The sequence below is a fragment of the Mangifera indica genome, chromosome 5 (assembly GCF_011075055.1).
Source record: "Mangifera indica cultivar Alphonso chromosome 5, CATAS_Mindica_2.1, whole genome shotgun sequence".
NCBI lineage: Eukaryota > Viridiplantae > Streptophyta > Magnoliopsida > Sapindales > Anacardiaceae > Mangifera > Mangifera indica.
In genome coordinates, this window is record NC_058141.1 from 1,081,688 (window position 1) to 1,088,393 (window position 6,706).

Genomic DNA, 6,706 nt, shown 5'->3' on the forward strand with positions numbered 1-6,706 from the left:
AATCAAGTTATCCATTCAATTTGTAAGTCAAACTAAGTTAAACTTTTTTTAACTTGATTTTAAAAATAAACCAACCTTTTTAACTCAAGCTCAACTCAAGTTCAAGATAAACGAAATCGAACCAACTCAGTTCGGATTCAACTCTAATTAGTGTCTTTTGATACTCTCTTCTTGATAATTTATATTTGCTATTTGGTTCTCCCGATCTAAATCTTTAACAGTGAGTTCTTGAATTGAAATAAATTCAGTAGTTATCTTCAAGAAAATGAAAAAAACCAGCATTCACTAAAAAAGCCAGCATAAAATTGTACAAAAATGAACTCTCATGAATAAAAAATTGCTACTGAAACATATGGAAAGTAGCATACAAAGTGTTCTCTATCTGTAATATCAAAACAAAGCTTAGCCTCATCCCAAGGACCATTGATCTCAAATTTGTCTTCTTGAATCTGTATAAGCCAGTAAGGACATACCACAGTAACACAAAAGAACAAGCCTAAGAGCAACACAAAAAGTAACCAGTGCAGCATATGAACCAAAGCAAGGGACATCGCAACCATCAAGGTAAAAGAGAAGAAAAGGTATAACTAGGAGTATTTCTTAACACAGTATGTGACTAGCAGAGCGAAAAGGAATACTAACAAGGAGAAAAGCATGATAGCGAAGACATGTAGCCTCGATAGAAGGCGGGATGCAATGAACACAGATGCTACTAAAGAAGCATTTAAAAAGATGCAACTGGTTAAAGTTGGGTTCTGTGGAGCCCCAGGAGCTTTTACGGTAGACTTGGAATAGTCATGCAGGAAGAGATGGAGTATGAGAAGTGAGATGGTCACATGAGCTTAGCCAAAACATAAAGACCGGCTATAAAGAAAGAGATATTGAGAATATAATGGAATAGCAATTTAACAGAAAACATTTCTTCAGTTAAAATGAGAATCAAGAAACCTGATGCAAGAAGACTTACATCTAAGAGCTAAAGGGAATTTTCATCAAGAGTTTATCTAAGTGTGTAGATACAAACCAAGAGAACGAGAACTACAATGCATAGATATTGTGAAATGGAAACTGTCTTGCATCACATTTATCATGTCCTGTTTATCTACATTGGCATTCATAACCATTTGTTCAAGAATGAACTTGTCCGTGTGATTGTCATCAAATCCAGGTTGCATTCCTCCATATGCCACTTTTCTCCGTCTAAAACAAATAAATGCCAGATGAATGTTTTACTGCTGCAACATCCACTGAAAAATCGAACAAACCTGTCAACACAAGGCAAAAATTAGGTCAATGATCACTAACAACAGTAATAACTCAATGAGAAAAAGTACCAGACAAACACACAACTTCAATATTCCTCTCTTCTAAAATTTCTTTAATTAGTTATAATGGCAACTTTAATTATCCAAGTGCACCGGCAACTAAAAAACTAAGAATATTAACAACTTGATGAGAAAAACTCATTTAATTTCTTTTTAAATAAAAAGATCAGCTTAGTTTTGACAGTTATCCTCAATCACATAAAAAGCCAGTCAAAATTCACAAATATGAGAACCAGGAATCATGAATATCTCACTTAAGCAACCAAAATAACTTATGTGAAACTGGAATTTATAGTCAGCTCATAGCAGCTCAAACTACATTTAAAATTTTGCTGCTCAAAACGCATTCACAATCTGATAGGGACCTGGCTCTGCACCAACAAGCTGTCTGTTTCAACTCCAGATGATCAAGAAACTAGCGTGGGAAATAGATGCAGGGAGTTGTGGAAATGTAATGTAAATTAGCAGTGCTTGGTGTAAATTAAATGTACTCAATGTAACAGCAATGAAATCAACTTTTCTTGTATTAAAAAATATTTCCAGAGTGTATTCAATATGGTTCATATAAGCTCCACACTAGCAATGTCAATAACTCAGGAAATACTACAAAAGGATAACAAAACTCAAGAACAATCCCACCAGCTTTCAAGAGGCTGGGTCCCTCCTTCACTGCTCCATTTCTTTAATTTTTCTTAGCTTCTCCCCTCCCTCTGCCTTCTTGCTTATATTCCCCCATGATTTCACAACTGCATACTTTCTCTAGGGCTGCCACCTCAGCACACAAACTCTCAGTGGTCATATTTTCTGAAAGCCTGGGCACCGCATCCTCTTTGTTGTCTGCTACTTGTCTCTCCAACAGGTTTTTGCCATCTGTTAGCTCTCCCATTCAGCCACTTGTCCTTCCCATTGCAGCTCTCTTTTTTTCCTTCTTCCTCGCATAAACTCTTTCCCTAACACAATCATTGACACAATGAACAAGTAGAATCATAATGATGCAGTTGCCCACGCCCTCTTGCCCAGTCAACCTCTAAACTTGCAGCCCAAGCACATCGCAACTGCTATAGGTTGGAAAGCAGAGTTTTCTCCTTGCAACTGCTATAACCATAAGTAATAACTAACACAATTAGAGATGAAACATAACAGATATGTTTTAGAGAATAAAGAAACAAAACCCTACAAACTGTGAAGGAAAAATGATCACCTTCTTGCCAAAGAGAGGTCGTATACAGCTGGTTTGAGTGCTCTCTTATTTCATTTCCTCAGATACCTTGCTTGCTGAGTTGATTTAATGACTAACAGTCGAGAGTTAATGGAGATAATTATGTTCATTGTAGAAATATCAATGGACAGTAGGAACAGGGGCAAGGATAATGAACAAATCCCCAATGAAATTGCAGATAATTTAAGAAAATCTTTGTGTCAATTTCAACACAAACTCGGGCATAAAAGAGACGAGTGCATTCATATGTCTATTTGTTGCATGATAGTGGTCGGCCTACCATGCTTGAAACCATGCTTAGTCCTCTTTGAGTCCATAATGGAAGGGGCACTCCATGTAACCGAACCCACACTGGTAGCTTAGAAATTCTGTTCATGTCAAAGGATGTGTGAACATGCCATTGTTGTAAAACTATGTGTTTTCCTCCAAACATCCAAGGGCCCTCCTCGAGAACTCTGTGAACTCCATCCTCATCTTTGAATCTGAATACCATAAACCCATTTGAAGACATAACATGCTCTAGGCCATATAGTTTCCATGTTCACATAGCAATTGATTTCACAACTTGATATGACATAACATATCCCGGGAAGAAGCTGATTATACATCTAGTCCATTGAGTAGCACTCTCATTAATAACATCATCATCTATTGCATAAGATTCAGAGATTTTTACATTTATCAATAGTTACTTTTCAATGCATTTGCAATTGCTTGTATTGTAAACAGTAAACCTACAAATTTTGTTTACTATCTCAACTGCTAAAAGCAAAGATTTTTACCACATGAGAATTCATTCTCAACATCTCCAATAGGAATTCAAACCGTCTTCTAATAATATAGTTTTTTTTTTTCGATTTGTTTTCCGATACCACCCATCCCTTAAGCACTGGTCATTTTGACTATAACTTCTCATCAAGAAATTGCCAGTCAACTTTTATAATCAGTATGAATTTCCCTACTACACCCATGCCACGAATTCCATACATGTTAAAATTAGCATCATTATGTAACCGAACCCACACTAGTAGCTTAGAAATCCTATTTATGTCAAAGGATGTGTGAGCATGCCATTGCTGTAAAACTATGTGCTTTCCTCCAAACATCTAAGGACCCTCCTCGAGAACTCTGTGAACTTCATTCTCATCTCTGAATCTGAATACTAAACCCATCTGAGGACATAACATGCTCTAGGCCATATTGTTTCCATGTTCGCATAACGATTGATTTCACAACTTGATATGACATAACATATCCCAGGAAGAAACCGATTATACATCTAGTCCATTGAGTAGCACTTTCATTAATAACATCATCATCTATCACATAAGATTCAGAGATTTTTACATTTACCAATAGTCACTTTTCAATGCATTTGCAATTGCTCGTATTGCAATCAATAAACCTACAATTTTTTTTTACTATCTCAACTGCTAAAAGCAAAGATTTTTACCAAATGACAATTCATTCTCAACATCTCCAATAGGAATTCAAACCGTTTTCTAATAATATAGTTTTTTTTTTCGATTTGTTTTCCGATACCACCCATCCCATAAGCACTAGTCATTTTGACTACAACTTCTCATCAAGAAATTGTCAGTCAACTTTTATAATCGGTATAAATTTCCCTACTACACCCATGCCACAGATTCCATACATGTTAAAATTAGCATCATTATGCCTCCACAAGCTTTGAGTCAAAGGTTCAATGGACATTGACAGTTCTCTTTCTGGCCGATATATATATTTTTTTCAGGGTTCAATTAACAAAGCCAAGCCAAACCACCAACACCAGCAACACAAAAAGGAGAAATTAAAGGAAAGATCCATAAACAAAACAACAGATCTAGACGAGACATACAGACTTCCAACAAAAATTTATTTTGAAGCACACACCCCTATAATTTTTTCTTTCTTCTGTGCAAAGAAATCCGTTGAAAGATTAGAACTTTGGTACCAAGACAAAAGACTCAACGAGGGTTTTGAAGAAACTTAACCTCTGTAGACCCTCAAGTGTTGAACTCAGAGCTTCTTGCTTTGATGGATCTTCAAGAACACAGAGTAGAATAATACTGCAAGCTGAAAGAGTGAGGTAAGTTAGTATTGCTAGGTTAAGTATCCATAACCAAGAAATACAAAGTGCCAAGATAACTTTAGGTAGTAGAAGCGAGGAATCTAGCAGAAAAATAAGCAGTGTCACGGGCCGGCCCTAATTCGAACCCATCTTGCTTTCCACGCTAATCTTAAACATACTAAAACAGGGGTGGGTCAGCTCGGTCGGATGAATTTTACGATTTATTTTAAATAAATAAATCTTAAATTATAATTTTAGTCAATAAATTAGTTCTCATTTGATAATATTATTTATTTTTATAATAATATTATATACTTATTTAATAATATGATTCATATTATTAATAACCTTTTTAATAACATTATAATTTAATTTGAATAAACTCGAAATATATATTATAAGTTTAATCTGAATTTAAATCAATCATAAATTCAATTTTCTTTGAATTGAATGTATTCTTATTAAAACTTATTACTAAAATGACCTTTGTCAAATTAAGTGACAAATATTATTTTAAAAATAGATGATAAAATAATTAAAGTAAGACTCGATTTAAGTTAAATCCAAGTAAGAATAAATTAAAATTTGTTTGTGATCAACTAATTGAAATTAGAATTCACTTTAAAAATAATTTAATTTTAAATAAATATAACTCATATATTTAAACTAATTTGGCTCATTTATAAATTTCATCCAAAAGATAGCTCATCTTTTGTTGGAAAATGCATTGAAACGGATATCTATGTAATAGGTTTGGTAATCTTAATGATTTGAAAATTAGATCGGATTAGTTGGTTCAATCGATTAAATCAAGAATCGACTCTAAATTTAGTCCGATTAATTAAAAAATGGTTTTACTATTGACTCGATTAAATTCAATTAAAAATTGAGTTTGACTTTTGAATTTTTTTGAATTTTAATTATTTTTAAATAATTTGATTATTTTTTATTTTGTAACTATGTTGAATCAATTGAACCAATCAAACCATGAACCAGTAAAACAATCAATATAATCATCAATCTAATTTTAAAAATATTATGTAATCTTACTACTATAGCCGATATAATGTAATAGTCCCAGTATCTTTACCACTGAACAGTCATGTTTTATAGTGGGCCCAAAAATCAATGGGTTTGTAACCTTGCCCAAACACTATAATCGAATAATTTTTAATTTCAATAAAATTATATATATCTCTTTTGTATATATAAATAAGTATATATTTAATATATGTCATAAAGTAATTAAATAATTTTAAATTAAAGATAAAATAATACTCAATTACATGATAATACACACACATACACACACACACACACACACACACACACACACACATATATATATATATATATATATATATATATATATATATATATATATATATATATATATATATATATATATATATATATATATATATATATATATATATATTTGTGTATCAAAAAATAACTACACATTATTCTTTTAATTTTTACATAAATTTTTTGTTTATATGATATTAAATGACCAAAAATCTTATAAAATCTTTTCAATCAGTTATTTTAGAATGGATGAAAGAAAAAAAAGTAAATGTTGATTAAAACATTGAAAGATAGAAATAATAAAATAAATTTAAATAATTTAATGTATATATGTTATTGATGGTTCATCTTAATTATTTTAAAATAAAATTAAAATTAGTCGAAAAATATTCATTCTAACTATACGTAATTAACATATTTTTATGTGTTATTTAATAATTTTCCAAAATAATAAAGTTAATAATAAATAAAGTGAATTGAAATAGATTAGCCATGGCTACATTGACACCATTTACAATTACACCTTTACTGCATTACCAATATATTGGAAGATTCGATTAATAATTTTTTCTTTAGAAAACAATCAAAAGTCTTCAAATTAAAAATTATTTTATTACTAACCACCAGTGTCCCTATTAGGGTTAGATTTGAACCGAGCTTATTTAAGTTTAAGCTTAATTCGAATGAATTCAAAATGAGCTAACCCTAAATAAGCTCGAGCTTGTAATTTCGAGCTCAAACTATTTGTTAAACTAGTAAATTAAAAATTTTGATACAAAA

General features: G+C 31.7%; 1 pseudogene; it reads right to left on the minus strand.

Moving 5' to 3' along the window:
* Positions 1-251: 251 nt before the first annotated feature.
* Positions 252-4,794, minus strand: LOC123215249 (annotated as a pseudogene).
* Positions 4,795-6,706: the final 1,912 nt, after the last annotated feature.